This window comes from Schistocerca nitens, chromosome 2 (assembly GCF_023898315.1).
Source record: "Schistocerca nitens isolate TAMUIC-IGC-003100 chromosome 2, iqSchNite1.1, whole genome shotgun sequence".
Classification (NCBI taxonomy): domain Eukaryota; kingdom Metazoa; phylum Arthropoda; class Insecta; order Orthoptera; family Acrididae; genus Schistocerca; species Schistocerca nitens.
The window spans coordinates 1,171,254,973-1,171,271,081 of record NC_064615.1 but is presented as its reverse complement, the minus strand read 5'-3'; the positions used below and the strand labels follow the sequence as shown (position 1 = coordinate 1,171,271,081).

General features: G+C 45.8%; 1 long non-coding RNA gene across 1 annotated transcript; it reads right to left on the bottom strand.

Annotated features, from left to right (window-relative positions):
- Positions 1 to 2,235: 2,235 nt before the first annotated feature.
- LOC126234817 (uncharacterized) lies at positions 2,236 to 13,717 on the bottom strand. The gene is made up of 3 exons (XR_007544782.1): positions 13,607 to 13,717; positions 5,941 to 6,108; positions 2,236 to 2,904 (listed from the first exon to the last, which is right to left on the bottom strand). It is a non-coding gene; the product is annotated as an uncharacterized LOC126234817 (long non-coding RNA).
- Positions 13,718 to 16,109: the final 2,392 nt, after the last annotated feature.

Below are 16,109 nucleotides of genomic sequence, written 5' to 3'. Positions count from 1 at the left end.
AGGGCAGCTAACCCTCTGACCGAACACGCTGAGCTACAGTGCCGGCTTCATTAGGTTAAAATCACTGCAGTAATCGATGCAGTAAGCTTATCAGTCATTTTACACAGGCTGAATTATTTGGGGAGAAATTATAGTGATTGCTAAGTATTGTCGGGTAACACTTTTTTCGTAGTTGCAATACATTAGAATAATAATTTTCCGCTACTGTCTGAAAGTGAACAATTGTTCATTTTTGTCGCCTCTGCCTGAAGTTAAACATGGTTCTCTGAGTCCTGCCCTTCATCAAGTGATAAGGATCCCTACGTATCTCGCCACAATTCTGGTATGTTTACCAGTCCGCTCACCGTACGTACTGAAGTAGGCACAGGAGAGGAGGTCAAGTTACCTTTAGACAGAAATTAAAATTCAGGGACAGGAAATGATGATGTAGAAGTAGCAGGTGGCAAGGGTTCTGAGGTTGTGAGGAGGGGGGAGTTTTACTTTTGCCCAATGTCTCTACCTTCATCGAATTGTTACATTTCTTCTAAAGGTTAATTTTAACTTACCCTTTCAGTTAGTTTTGATCTTAAAACAGTTTTCTACAGCTCTTTGTCTGGATCTACATTTGCAGACTGCTGTCAGAGGCCACAAACGCTGATGATACTGACAGTGCTTATACTACGACGTGATGAAAAACTTTGAAACACAGACAGAAAACGTAGCTTGTTGTCAAACCAAATGTTGAAATACACTCCTGGAAATGGAAAAAAGAACACATTGACACCGGTGTGTCAGACCCACCATACTTGCTCCGGACACTGCGAGAGGGCTGTACAAGCAATGATCACACGCACGGCACAGCGGACACACCAGGACCCGCGGTGTTGGCCGTCGAATGGCGCTAGCTGCGCAGCATTTGTGCACCGCCGCCGTCAGTGTCAGCCAGTTTGCCAGTTTGCCATGGCATACGGAGCTCCATCGCAGTCTTTAACACTGGTAGCATGCCGCGACAGCGTGGACGTGAACCGTATGTGCAGTTGACGGACTTTGAGCGAGGGCATATAGTGGGCATGCGGGAGGCCGGGTGGACGTACCGCCGAATTGCTCAACACGTGGGGCGTGAGGTCTCCACAGTACATCGATGTTGTCGCCAGTGGTCGGCGGAAGGTGCACGTGCCCGTCGACCTGGGACCGGACCTCAGCGACGCACGGATGCACGTCAAGACCGTAGGATCCTACGCAGTGCCGTAGGGACCGCACCGCCACTTCCCAGCAAATTAGGGACACTGTTGCTCCTGGGGTATCGGCGAGGACCATTCGCAACAGTCACCATGAAGCTGGGCTACGGTCCCGCACACCGTTAGGCCGTCTTCCGCTCACGCCCCAACATCGTGCAGCCCGCCTCCAGTGGTGTCACGACAGGCGTGAATGGAGGGACGAATGGAGACGTGTCGTCTTCAGCGATGAGAGTCGCTTCTGCCTTGGTGCCAATGATGGTCGTATGCGTGTTTGGCGCCGTGCAGGTGAGCGCCACAATCAGGGCTGCATACGACCGAGGCACACAGGGCCAACACCCGGCATCATGGTGTGGGGAGCGATCTCCTACACTGGCCGTACACCACTGGTGATCGTCGAGGGGACACTGAATAGTGCACGGTACATCCAAACCGTCATCGAACCCATCGTTCTACCATTCCTAGACCGGCAAGGGAACTTGCTGTTCCAACAGGACAATGCACGTCCGCATGTATCCCGTGCCACCCAACGTGCTCTAGAAGGTGTAAGTCAACTACCCTGGCCAGCAAGATCTCCGGATCTGTCCCCCATTGAGCATGTTTGGGACTGGATGAAGCGTCGTCTCACGCGGTCTGCACGTCCAGCACGAACGCTGGTCCAACTGAGGCGCCAGGTGGAAATGGCATGGCAAGCCGTTCCACAGGACTACATCCAGCATCTCTACGATCGTCTCCATGGGAGAATAGCAGCCTGCATTGCTGCGAAAGGTGGATATACACTGTACTACTGCCGACATTGTGCATGCTCTGTTGCCTGTGTCTATGTGCCTGTGGTTCTGTCAGTGTGATCATGTGATGTATCTGACCCCAGGAATGTGTCAATAAAGTTTCCCCTTCATTGTCCCAAATGAATTCACGGTGTTCTTATTTCAATCTCCAGGAGTGTATATGTTTTGAAACATCAGGGATGTAACTAAGTGTGAGTAAAAGTATGACTGAAATCTTTTGTATCGTCGCTAAAAACTGTATTTTATTGAAAATACACTGACATCTTACAAACAACAGACCAGTGCTTTTCACTAGCATCAGATACTCTAAAATCAGCGCATATAAGTCAGATACAAAGTAAAAGAGCTGAAAAGTAGACACAGCGTCTCTTATAGCAAGTTTGTAAAATTTAAGTGTCGCTGTTTGTTAAGGTTCCCATGTTTGAACTTTTACGGAATGCTTCGTTTCTTTTACACTTCTCATTTTCATCAGCACAAAATTCATTTGTAGGCCAATGGATTCAACAACGATTGTGTATCTTGATGAGTTACGGAACGCTGATGGCTCTGCGGATTACCAAACTGTATAAAAATAAGCATTCCCTAATGATGCAACCATCAACAAATGTCCACTGACGACGGAGAAAAATTCAACAATTTATTGATCTTCTGCAGGTTCCGAATGTAATGCCTTTGACTTACGAGATTAGTACATCCTAAGGCAGATACGTAGAATATACTCCGCTACGATAGGCACAGCTAATCTGCGTACGTAGTAAACAGTTCTTGTATTTCCAGTGTTTAAGGATTTTGTCTTGAGAATTTATATGCTGCAGGAGTGTGATATGTCGCCGTCCAGTAATTTTTTGTAGCTTCACTTGAAATGTCGTACACGTCACGGAAGAACTCTGGAGTCTTCATTTCTGAAAGAGAAGGAAAATACTAATAAAAAATCAACAGACGATCGTCAGACAGCATAAAAAGAGAAAATATACAGTAACTGTAACAGAGCTACGGTATCCAAATTCTGGTAGTTTGCTGAGCACGATCTATGAATGCATGTTGGAAAGTAATGTTTCCGATAATTTTATGTGAAAATTCTAAAAACCTTTTTAAATGAAACCATCGTTATTTACATGATACATTTTTATTCTTTTTGTAGTCATATTACTAAACTTTTGCCCCTACACGGCCCCCAAACTGTAGGGTGTAACACGACAGTGTGTAACGTGGTGGTCAAAACATTGGGTAGGAGTGATACATCAGTAGAGTGACGATGATCCATGCCACATTTGTATAAGTTAGGTTTCAAGTGACTCGGATGTTGGCAGACCTTGAGGTGGACGTCGGGTGACTGACATTCGAATGAGGAATGGGCAAAACTCATAACATCAAGCCACCAGATCGCGCCCTTTTCATGCGTGCCTGAGATGTGGGATATTCCTTCTCTGAGAACCATGCATCGACGCATCGTCGTTAGTTAATTTGTGTCCGTGTCACATCCTAAATGCAACAGTGTTGGATGTAGCATGGTAACAGATACTGCTGTTTTCTCCTTTTTACTTTGAAAGACGGCTTGTTCCAGTGAAGTATTTCTTTGGGGTTCTAGCAGTGTCGCTCTCGGAGGTCACTTCGGAAACGATACGACGTGCAGATCCTCAGTTTTCAAGATGATTATACACGGCTACTATAAATGATCCATTCGTTTTTAAAGTTCTATATTTTTCAAATTAATACATACATGCTCATTTAGCACTGATGCATGAACAGAACCATAAACTCGTCGAGTTCGCATTGCGCCCACCAGCTGGCGTAACGAATGCAGTGCCGTGACAAAATGGCGATAAAGCAAGAACAGAGTTTCTGTCTACGAATATGTAAAATGTTTATTCGTGACAACAAAGCAGCGTGCCTCCAGAAGTAATTATGGAAGAAACTGGGCACATAAATAGTTCGTTGTGTGTTGCTATGAATAGTTTAGGGACCATGGATGTCTCTGTAAACAGAAAAGTGCTGGTAGACAAAGTGTGCCGAATGCAACTGTGGAGAGGACTGGTGAAAGTTTCGCACACAGGCCAAAAAATCAATGGTCAGCGCAAGCCACGGACTTCGAATACCACAGAAAACAATGTACAAAATTTTGCTGCCGTGGTTACGTTTCAAACCGCACTATCTGCGTCTCGTGCAACAAACAAAACCGGAATGTTCAGCTTCGCTTCACAATTGAGAAAGCACTTGGGGATAAGCTGACATTCAGGGACGAAACAACCTTCCATTTACCTGGAAACGTTCACCGCCACAATGTGAGAATGGATGGCACTGAAAATCCTCATGAACGAGATTCGCCGAAGTAAACGTTTTCTGTGCAATATCGTAAACGAAGCTCTGTGGGTCGTTTTTCTTCTGTCGCAAGATTGTGACGGGTAGCTCTTACATTTATACTCGAATGTTGCAGTTACGGTTGTTACCACAACAGACTGCTGATTATCAGAATTTCGTCTTCCAATAAGAAGGGGCATCTCCTCATTGAGCACCGATGTTTGTCGCCATCTGAACGACGAAGTTTCTACTGTTTGGCTTCGGCCTTGCCAAACCCTGTCTTTGCTAGTTAGATCGCCGGATCTCTTCCCAGCTGACGTGGTTTAGAGCATTATGGACAGTGCCCTTTAAGGAGCCCAGGATTTTGACGATCTAACGGGCCGGTTAGACAAAATTTTGCACGCTATGCCTCAGGAATTCATCGCTCAAGTCTATCAGTCAATTGCTGAACAACTCTATCAGTCAATGACCAGCCGAATAACAGATTGCACAATGGCCGTAGGTGGATCATTGCATTACCAAGAAGCTGAATTTGTCGAACTCTTTCTCTTGAACGAATATATATTTTTTCTGGAATTGTAATCATTTGGCGGGCCGGAGTGGCCGAGCGGTTCTAGGCGCTACAGTCTGGAACCGCGCGACCGCTACGGTTCGAATCCTGCCTCGGGCATGGATGTGTGTGATGTCCTTAGGTATAAGTAGTTCTAAGTTCTAGGGGACTGATGACCTCAGAAGTTATGTCCCATAGTGCTCAGAGCCATTTGAACCATTTTTTTAATCATTTGTGGTCTGCACATGTACGTCGCATCTACTAATTCCCGTACCATTGGGATGATTTCTTCCTGGTGCGTAGTTTTGTCATAGAGTGTATGTGCACACATGGGTAAAGTAATGGGTAAAAAGCTCCTCTTAACCTCTAGATCAATTTCAACCACACTTGGTACACGTATTAGTTTCCATCTCGAAATGAATACTGTGTGGTAAGAATGAGCAATCTCCTGTAGGGATCGTGACAATAAAGTGTAGAGGGAAGAGAGGAGCGAAGATTGATAGACAGCTAATGAAAAGGAGGACACGGAGAGAGATAGGGTTGAGGAGAAGATGAACAGAAAGAAGAGGAGAGGGAAATGGACAGAAATGTAAGAGCAGTAGACAGACAGGGAGAGATCAGTGTAGGAACGGACAGAGGAAGGAACGAGGAGGAGATGGACAGAGAAAGATGGGAGAGAAGGAGATGGGCTGAGAAACAGAAGAGAAATGAAAGGAGCAGATGGACAAGGAGAGGGGTAGGAGCTAACGGTCAGAGAGGGGCAGGAGGAGATGGATAGAGAGCGGTGGGGGTAGTGGTGGGGATGGACGAGATGGACAGAGAGAATGGCAGGAGGAGATAGATTCAGAAAAGGGAGAGGAGATGGACGGACAGGGGGTGAGTAAGAGATACCAGAGAAAGAGGCGGAAGGAGGAGACGGATTTAAGGAAGACTGAAATAAGTAAATACCCTGGCACTGCTGGGTACGTAGCTAATCACGTCCAAATAGAATTCATCCCCCTGTCGTATGTCGACAGCAACACCGTGACCCGTTTAAAAACACCAGACCCTTCAGCTGAGCTCCCGCTTCTGAGACTTACTGCATACTCACCAGTTAGAGCCCGAAGGATGCATCCCGCTTGTGACAGACAGCTGACACCAGCCGGTCCCCTGTATGATCTGCTGTGATACGTGGCCAGCGAGCGGTGTGGGAGCCACGGGCGGCAGCACCAGCAGCAACTGGCTGGCTGTCGGCTTCACCTACACTGCGTCAGGGCCCCTGTCAACATGGCAGGTCACACTTTGATGCAAAGCGGAACACTCACTGTGCCCACACACAAACTGCAACCCCTGGAAGCGTCAAGGGGGGGGGGGGACTCAAATCATTATTTCCATGACCAGTACTGCTTCAAGTGAAAGATTTTGTCACCCCAGTAACACCAAGTGGCAGGGCAACTGCGTGAAAATTATGATACATACACTACTGGCCATTAAAATTGCTACACCACGAGGATGGCGTGCTACAGTCGCGAAATTTAACCGACAGGAAGAAGATGCTGTGATATGCAAATGATTCGCTTTTCAGAACATTCACACAAGGTTGGCGCCGGTGGCGGCACCTGCAACGTGCTAACACCACGAAAGTTTCCAACCGATTTCTCATACACAAACTGAAGTTGACCGGCGTTGCCTGGTGAAACGTTGTTGTGATGCCTCGTGTAAGGAGGGGCAATGCGTACCATCACGGTTCCGACTGATAAAGGTCGGATTGTAGCCTATAGCGATTGCGGTTAATCGTATCGCGACATTGCTGCTCGCGTTGATCCAATGATTGTTAGCAGAAAATGGGATTGGTGGGTTCAGTAGAGTAATACATAACGCCGTGCTGGATCCCAACGGCCTCGTATCACTAGCAGCCGAGATGACAGGCATCTTATCCGCATGGCTGTAACGGATCGTGCAGCCACGTCTCGATCCCTGAGTCAACAGATGGGGACGTTTGCAAGACAACAACCATCTGGACGAACAGTTCGACGACGTTTGCAGCAGCATGGACTATCAGCTCGGAGACCATGGCTGCGGTTACACTTGACGTTGCTTCAGAGACAGCAGCGCCTGCGATGGTATACTCAACGACGAACCTGGGTGCACGAATGGCAAAACGCCATTGTTTCGGATGAATCCTGGTTCTGTCTACAGCATTATGATGGTCGTATCCGTGTTTGTCGACATCGCGGTGAACGCACATTGGAAGCGTGTATTCATCATTGCCATACTGCCGTATCACCCGGCGTGATGGTATGGGGTGCCATTGGTTACACTTCTCGGTCACCTCTTGTTCGCATTGATGGCACTTTGATCAGTGGACGTTACGTTTCAGACGTGTTACGACCCGTGGCTCTACTCTTCATGCGATCGCTGCGAAACTCTACATTTCAGCAGGATAATGCACGACCGCATGTTGCAGGTCCTGTACGGGCCTTTCTGGATACAGAAAATGTTCGACTGCTGCCCTGGCAGGCACATTCTCCAGATCTCTCACCAATTGAAAACGTCTGGTCAGTGGTGGCCGAGCGACTGGCTCGTCACAATACCCCAGTCACTACTCTTGATGAACTGTGGTACCGTGTTGAAGCTGCATGGGCAGCTGTATCTGTACACGCCATCCAAGCTCAGTTTGACTCAATGCACAGGTGTATCAAGGCCGTTAATACGGCCAGAGGTGGTTGTTCTGGGTACTGATTACATTGCGTGACAACGTAATCACATGTCAGTTCTAGTACAATATATTTGTCCAATGAATACTCGTTTATCATCTGCATTTATTCTTGGTGTAGCAATTTTAATAGGCAGTAGTGTAGAAAGGACGGATGCTAGTGTCTAGAGTAGGAAGTTTTCAGCTCGCGTTACTGGTTTGGCACCGAGTATGATGCGTTGAACGTTAGCTCGAGAGTAGATGCTTAGCCCGTTACTAAGGCGTGTCAGAACGTGGCGTGCAGTGGACCGATGCGTGTGTTTTGAGTTCTTGAATTCGCTAAATGGGAGTCAGTTTTCACGCTCCAGTTATGATTTAGTACCAAGTAACATTTGAAAGCTCCAACAAAAGATAAGCATCGAAGGATAGTACAATACAATCCGTTAGACTGTCAGCTTATTTGGTGCGAAGAAAACACTTCAGTCCGGCCGGTCAGCAGAGAAGTTGGAGCATGTGTGGGAATCATTTGCCAGGAGCCCGAAGATATGGACGACACGTGTCAACTGTGAACTGTTGTACCGCAGTCAACCGTCCGGTGCATTCTCCGCAACATCATACCATTTTGCACTTTTTACATCCTCCGGCTACTCGCGACAACGAGTTTTGTTTTGACGTTTCCAATGACTTGCCGCTGCTGCTGGAGGAAGAAAGTTTTCCACACACGTTAGTTCTCGGTGACGTGTCGACTTTCCATGTGTCTGGATAGGTCAGTCACGATAACGTGCATGTTTGGGGCACAGAACATCCAGAGTAAATTGTGCATTACATTTTTAACATACCTAAAGTTAATGTAATTTGAGCCCTGTTCTCTTCATACGTTTATGAACTGCATTTCTTAGCGGAGAAAACTCTTACTGGTTTCGTGTACCTGGGCATGCTACAACAATGGCTTACGTCACAATTAAACCAAGACAGTGGAGACTTCATTTTGAAACAAGACAGTCCTCCACGACTGTTTGTTTCAGGAGTTCGTGATTACCTCAGAGCCGAACGTGGTCACCGACTTTCAGTCAAGCGTGCCTTCATTCACTGGCACTTAATTTGGAACAGTTACAAGAAAGGATAATTAATGCGGTCGCTGATATCAAGCCGGGCGTGCTGGCGTCTGTATGGCATGAGCATGACTTCCATATTGACGCTTTCCGCGTCATAAGTGAATCACCGTGTATTCATAACCTGTGATGCGAGATGAAAACTGGGAGAGGTCCTGTACCCACTGATGTGTGTCGTTCTTCTCTATGTACCGTAGTTTAGCGCTGTTGTCTTCTGAAACACCAGAGATATTTAGCAATAACCTGGTATATTATCAAACTACTTGATATAAAAAACTATACGTCATTTCACGCAACAAAAGGGTATCCAATCTGCTTCTGCATTATTGGCACTATATTTTCATTTTTATGATAGTAGCTGTTACGGAACACAGAAGGCTTAATTAGTGTTCAAGTTGCCCAAAGTTTGCTCTTGAGGCAGCAATGCGCATATCAAGCGATGGTGACCAAGGGAGAAATGTCACCTTCTGTTTAAGACGAAGTAATTTACCTCATCAAAAGTATCCGGACATACCTATGTGACGCGAAATTCCCCACTACTTGTCATGAGATGCGGATCCGCCAGTACAAAATGAGGGGGGAGTTATTGTGTGTTGTCACTAGAGAAGCAGCGACGGACAGGAGAGTTCTGTGACGTCGAACGTGAACTACTTATTTCTTGTCAGCTGAATAAAAAATCCACCAGGGACATTTGAATCCTTTTAAAGCTGCCCAGCTCGACTGTTGTGATTGTGAAGTGGAAACGCGAAGGAGCAGCCACAACTAAACCAAGAGCAGACAGACCTCACACACTGACGAACCTGACCGTCGAGAATTGCGGAGGGTTTTTGTAAAAAGTCGCACGAAATCAGCGGAAGGAATCACTGGTGACTTGCAAAGTGCTACCAGCGGTCTAGTAAGCATAATGACTGTGTGTATTCAGTTAAGAAGAATGGGCTACAGTGGTCGAGCAGCTCCTCATAGAGCACTCATTATTTCTGTAGTCAATGCTGAGCGATGCTTAGCACAGCTATGAAGCTGCACAGTGGATCACTGTAAACTAATTATTTGGTGTGATAAATCACACTGTACTCTGTGCCAGTATGGTGGAAGGATTTCGGTGAGGCGTCTACCTGGAGAACATGAACGTCACCTGCCGTCTTGTGTAGTGCCAACAGTGAAGTATCGAATAGATGGTGTTGATGTATCATTTCTTCTTTTCACGGTTAGGATATCGTCCCCTTATTACACTTAAGATAACGCTAAATGTCGAAGGATATAAATACATTTAACAATAATCTATAATCTTTACACTGGTGGATCATTTCGGAGGCTACAATTGTCTGCATCAACCTGTCATAAATCACTATCTTTAAGACTGTGGTCTGCAGACGATAACATTCCGGCAATGGACACGCCTGCCAATAGTCCCGACCCAAACTAAATGAAACACGATTGGGATGAGCAAATATGCCGATTTCACTACAGACCACAATGGTTTCGGTTTTTCAGGGAGAATGACCTGCCTCCACGGACTTCCAGACACCTCGTTGTAATTGTCCTCACGACAGTTCATGTCGTTATTATGGTGAAGGGCGAACACACCTCATACTGATGTCGGCTAATAAGTGTCCGGAAACTGTTGATTAAAAAGTATATGTGATCATCATCGGATGAGTCTTCCATCTAAAAGTAGCAAATAAAGCATACAGACTTTGTCCGGATGTTGGTTACTAGTAGATGAGTTAGAAGGATCGAAGAAGGGCAACGCATTTCACTGCAGGTTGAGTCAGTTCGGGCTAGAGAGTCACGGAGAGGCTTCCCCAACTTCAGTGGCAGATGGTCAGTTCAAGCGATATGTGTCACACAAACATATCGCCAGTAAACACTGACAAAAAAAGAGGGAAACTTGCCAAAATTCATCCTTCCCACGTACTGTTTCCAAGTGAAATAGAAAACAGGAAATTGTGGTGGTTGCTGATGCACTCTCCAGCACATGCGGTGACGTGACTTGTAGGTGTTTATACAAATTAAACATATAAATAAGACAGGAAGAAGATTCAAATTAAATAGAGTGTGCGCAGTATCGATTATATAACTCCAAATCGACACGTCACCGTTAACGGAACAAAATCAAGAGATGTAAAGGTAATTTCCTGAGTACCTCAAGGACGTGTGATAAGACTGTTATTGTTTACAAAGTACATAAAAGATCTAGCAGAAATCATCGGATACTCTTTAAGACAGTTTACTGATAATCCGGTTGTATATAACAAAGTAGCAACGCCGGAAGACAGTATCGATTTGCAGAGCGAAATACAGGGGATTGATGAATGTTGCTGGCTCCGATAGCTGGCCCTGATCGTAAATAAATGTCACACATTGCACGTACACGGAAAAAGAGATCCACTAATGAACGACTACGCTATTCATCAGAAACTGCTGGAAACAGTATCTATCGCAAAATATCCAAAAGTAACTATCCATAGCGACCTTAAGTGGTTGTAGTTGTATTCGGATGCCGCTTGGCTTCTGCCGGGTCTGGGTGCTGACTAGTCCTCTCCATTTGGCTCGGTCCTCCCACCATTTTACTTCCTCCACTTGCTGCCAGGTCACACCTCTCCTTTCCACAGATATTCTCACTCCCGTTTTCCACCGTGTTCTTGGACGCCCTCTAGGTCTTTTTCCATGCATCTTTAGTTCTTCCATAATTTGGGTTAGTCTCTGCCCACGCATCCTCTTAACATGCCCTTAACATCTTATTCTCTTATTTTCAATTTCACTTCTCATACTTTCTTGTTTAAGGTCCTTTCTAATATCTACATTCTTTACTCTGTCCATTCTTGTTTTTCCCTTAACTGCTCCGAGAAATCTCATTTCCTGTGCTTGCACTCTGCTCCATTCCCTTTCTGCCATTGTCCATGTTTCTCCTCCATAGGTGACAATAGGAAGCAATAACTCTTATACATAAGGAGTTTTGCTTTTTCTGAAACTTCCTTATTCCTAACCAGGTGTTTTATTGTTTGGCAGAAATTGCCTCCCTTCTGTAACCCCCTATTAATTTCGTTGGTTATTCTTCCGTCACTAGATATTTCACTCCCTAAATAAGTGAAACTGTCTACCACTTCGAGGGGTTCACTATTCAAAGTAATGTTCCCGTTGATCCCTTTGCCTTTTCCAAATACCATTACTTCACTCTTATCTTTATTTATTTTTAATCCATACCTTTTCATTATTTCCTTCCACGCATCAAGTTGTAACTGTAAATCTGCCTCTTTATCGCCCCATATTACCATATCATATGCAAATATTATAATAGGAAAATGAGAAGCCAGACAGAAGTTTAAGGAAGAGTCTTGAGGGAATCTAACTCATCTGTGAAGTAAATGGCTTATAAGGCACTTGTTCGACCGAGTCTTGAATCTTATTCATCAATATGGGATCCTTCACAAAGGAGCGATACAGGAGATAGAGAAGGTCCAACGAAGAGCGGCGTGTGTCGTCACGGGATAGTTCAGTCTGCGGGAGAGGGTTACCGATGTGCTCAACGAACTGCAGTGGCAAAAGTTACAAAAGGGGGGGGTTGTGCATCATATCTCGCGAAATGATCACAAAGACACAACTACAGAAATTAGACTAATGTAGAGGCTTAGCGACAATCACGCTTCTCACGCGCCATTCGAGACTGGAACAGGGTATGGCGTATCAGTTCGTGACACAAGAAGCACCTGAAATGAGTTCCTGTAGCAAATATTGGGTTGTTCTCTCTTTTACTTTGGGGGATGCGAAGAATCAGAGAAAATGGGGCTCCCACATCATCACAGATTTTTAAATTACAGAAATCTTTCTACTGCAGCAACTGCAGCGGATTCTTGAATCCCACCTATTGAGAAAAGTCTGGCAATAGAAACCGTCTCGACAGAGAAGAAATAGATGGCACAAAAGCGCTGGCGCAGCGCTCGTCCGTCTCCGGACTACAAGATGGCGCTGTCATAGAGACGGACCAAATTCTGCTTCCACCGATCCGCGTATTAATATGTAACGCAGCCAATGAGATTGCTGCTAACGTGGAACCTTTACTCCTCGCGGATCACACTCCGATTAGTCAGTCTGCATTAGTCTGCACCAGTCTGTACCAGTCTACATTGGTCTGCATTAGTCTATAGTCAAGTTTGAGTCTGCGGCTAATAAGATTATCATATTCCTGTACATAGCTATGAAGAGAAATGTATAGACACAGTGTCAAGTATCAGAGATGTGTGAGAATAAGAATAACGTACCAAGAGCAAAGGAACTTCAGATTGTCAATTGTAAATAGCATCCAGAACCAAGTTAAGTTATTTTTATGCTTATTATTATTGTAATAAATGTGTGTGAAAATTAATCACATTCTGTTTAAAGTTGGTCACCGTCAATCTGCTACTCTATGCGCGCAGGTGGCATTTCTATCGTCTGACCCAACGGCAGAAGACAAACACGCCACGATAAGACCACGAGACATATTGCTGACACTCGCCTACTTCGTTAGAGCGACAAGTCAAATAATCTGATGGTGTGTGTACCGAAGGTCTTACAGTACGCACACCACATGCCTGTAAACAGGTGCTCAGATAACAAAAGTGTCCTATAAAAATTGTGTTGTGTCAATGGTGAAGACCATATGAAGTCTGAAGATTCGTCACGGGACCAAATAGCAGCATCTGTAGTTTTTCTTTTCTCTATCGACACGTCTGCAAATATCAGTGTCTCTAGGGTGACATAAGGCACAATTTGTCGAATTATTTCAGCCTGCAGTTGCTATTCCGAATTATGTGTGTGTGTGTGTGTGTGTGTGTGTGTGTGTGTGTGTGTGTGTGTACCAGTTTGAGTATGTGAACGAACTTCGGTGCAATGGCTAGTGTTTGAGACCGACACCTGTCATATTTCCACGGTGGCGCTCCCGCAGAAAGACACAAAGAGACAGGAACGGACGGACGTGCAGAGGGACTCACTGTGTGGCGGCTCTCGCCCTCTGTGGCGGTGAGAGCGGGCAGACGGCGGCGACGCCCGCAGCTGCCGCCGCGGCGCCCAGCGTCACGCTGCCGCGGGCGAAGATGGCGGAGGCGGCGGCGGCTGCGGCGGCGGTGGAGGCCGCCGGGGTCGGCGGGCTGCGGCCGGAGGCGGAGATGGCGGCGGGGGACGTCTGGGGGCAGCGGCACGGGCTGTGGCCGCCTCCGCCGCCCGCAGGGCGGCAGCACAGTAGCAGCGCGGAGCGGCCGCCGCGGCGCACCTGTCCGGCGTCGCTGGCCAGCCGCGCGCTGCTCGCCGTGCTGCTGCCGACTGCGCATGCGCGTACAGACAGGACGCGTCGTTAATTTCCACTAGACTACTCTACTATCGTCTGTAGCAGGCCGTACCATGAAGTAGTCGTTCTGGTTCCAGTCAGCAGATCACTGCTGATCGACAGTACCTCACATCAGTGAGGTTGGTGATTATTATACGATACCGCGACAGCTGAACCTCGGGGGCCACATTGGCATCAGCACTTTATTTACGAGGTGTAAAGTAATTTTTGTTTTTCCTAAAGAATTTTTATTTATTCATCAATTTCAACTTTGTCCCCTTCAAAGTAATCCCCTTCAGATGTAATACACTTGTACCAGATCATTTCCCAATTTTGAAAGCACCTCCGGAACTTCACTTTTCGCTATGATGTTCTGCTCCTTCAGCGATTCGGTTTTTTTCTCATCGATGGTGGAAAAATGACGTCCTTTCATATTTTTCTTCGCCCTCGCGAATAGAAAGACATCGCAGGGGACCAAGTCCGACCAATAGGCAAAATAACGACATTGTTTTTTGCTAAAAAATGGCGAATTAGTATTCAGGTATCAGAGGGAGCATTATCGTGATGTAGTTTACCCGAGTGATTTTGCCACAGTGCTGGTCTTTTTCTTTGGATTTTTTCACGCAAGCGGCGTTTAACTTCAGGTAATCAACGTAGACAAGTGTAATGTGCTGCGAATACATAGAAGAAAATATCCTTTATCATTTAGCTACAATATAGCAGGTCAGCAACTGGAAGCAGTTAATTCCATAAATAATTTGGGAGTAGACATTAGGAGTGATTTAAAATGGAATGACGATATAAAATTAATCGTTGGTAAAGCAGATGCCACACTGAGATTCATTGGAAGGATCCTAACGAAATGCAGTCCGAAAACAAAGGAAGTAGGTTACAGTACACTTGTTCGACCACTGCTTGAGTACTGCTCACCAGTGTGGCATCCGTACCAGGTAAGGGTGGTAGAAGGGACAGAGAAGATCCAACGGAGAGCAGCACGCTTCGCTACAGGGCCATTTAGTAATCGCGAAAGCGTTACAGAGATGATAGATAAACTCCAGTAGAAGACTCTGCAAGAGAGACGCTCAATAGCTCGGTACTGGCTTTTGTTGAAGTTTCGAGAACATACTTTCACCGAGGAGTCAAGCAGTATATTGCTCCCTACTACGTATATCTCGCGAAAAGACCATAAGAATAAAACCAGAGCGATTAGATCCCACATAGAGGCATACCGACAATCTTTCTTTCCACGAACAATACCAGACTGGAATAGAAGGGAGACCCGATAGCGGTACTCAAGGTACCCTCCGCCACACACCGTCAGGTGGCTTGTGGAGTATGGATGTACATGTAGATTTATATGTAATACTGAACCTACGATCATAACGCAGGAAGTCATGGTGCGCTGTCCCACTGTAATTGTGGAAAACAATGAGAAGCCGTTTGACACATCATCGAACTTGTCGAACTCATATTGGTGTTCGGTCTTCACGCAGTTTAAATCTGGACGACTAGGCCATGATTCCGACGTCATCCTCCTACACCATTCCGTCGTCACCTGCTATACTCTTCATCAGAAGTTCTGGATACCTGTTGACGTCATTCGTCAATCCCTGAGCGATGTTTACGCGACGTCGTTTCGGTCGAAATTCAAAAATTTAGGAACAAACTTTGGTGATACTCGTTTCATGGCCAAAACATCCGAAAAATCTGCTTCGCATGAGCCACAAGATATGCCGACTTCACCAGAAACCTCTCTGATGACGCTCCGGCTGTTTTCCAGAGTCGTTTTCTTTACTTCGTCCACACTGACGTCAGTAAGCGATGTTCTAGGGCGTCCAGGGCGGCCGTCGTCTTCAGAGCTTTCTCGACCCTCTTCTAAGCGTCTATACCACTCATAGACTCTTGTCACACTCACAGTAGATTCGTCAAAAGCCACAGTCAACATTTAGAATGGGGTGCTGCACTTTATTACATTTTTCAAGAAAAGCTTAGTACAAGTTCTTTGATACACCTTTTCCGAAAGTATAAATTTGCGCAGCGCTCGAAAGTACGTGCAACATGTTCATCTGTATCAATAAACTAAATATTAAAACTGCTGAAAGTGCAAACAGAGATCAGGAATATGTGCACGCAAAAGATAAAAATGATTATAAAACCATAATTATAAAGCT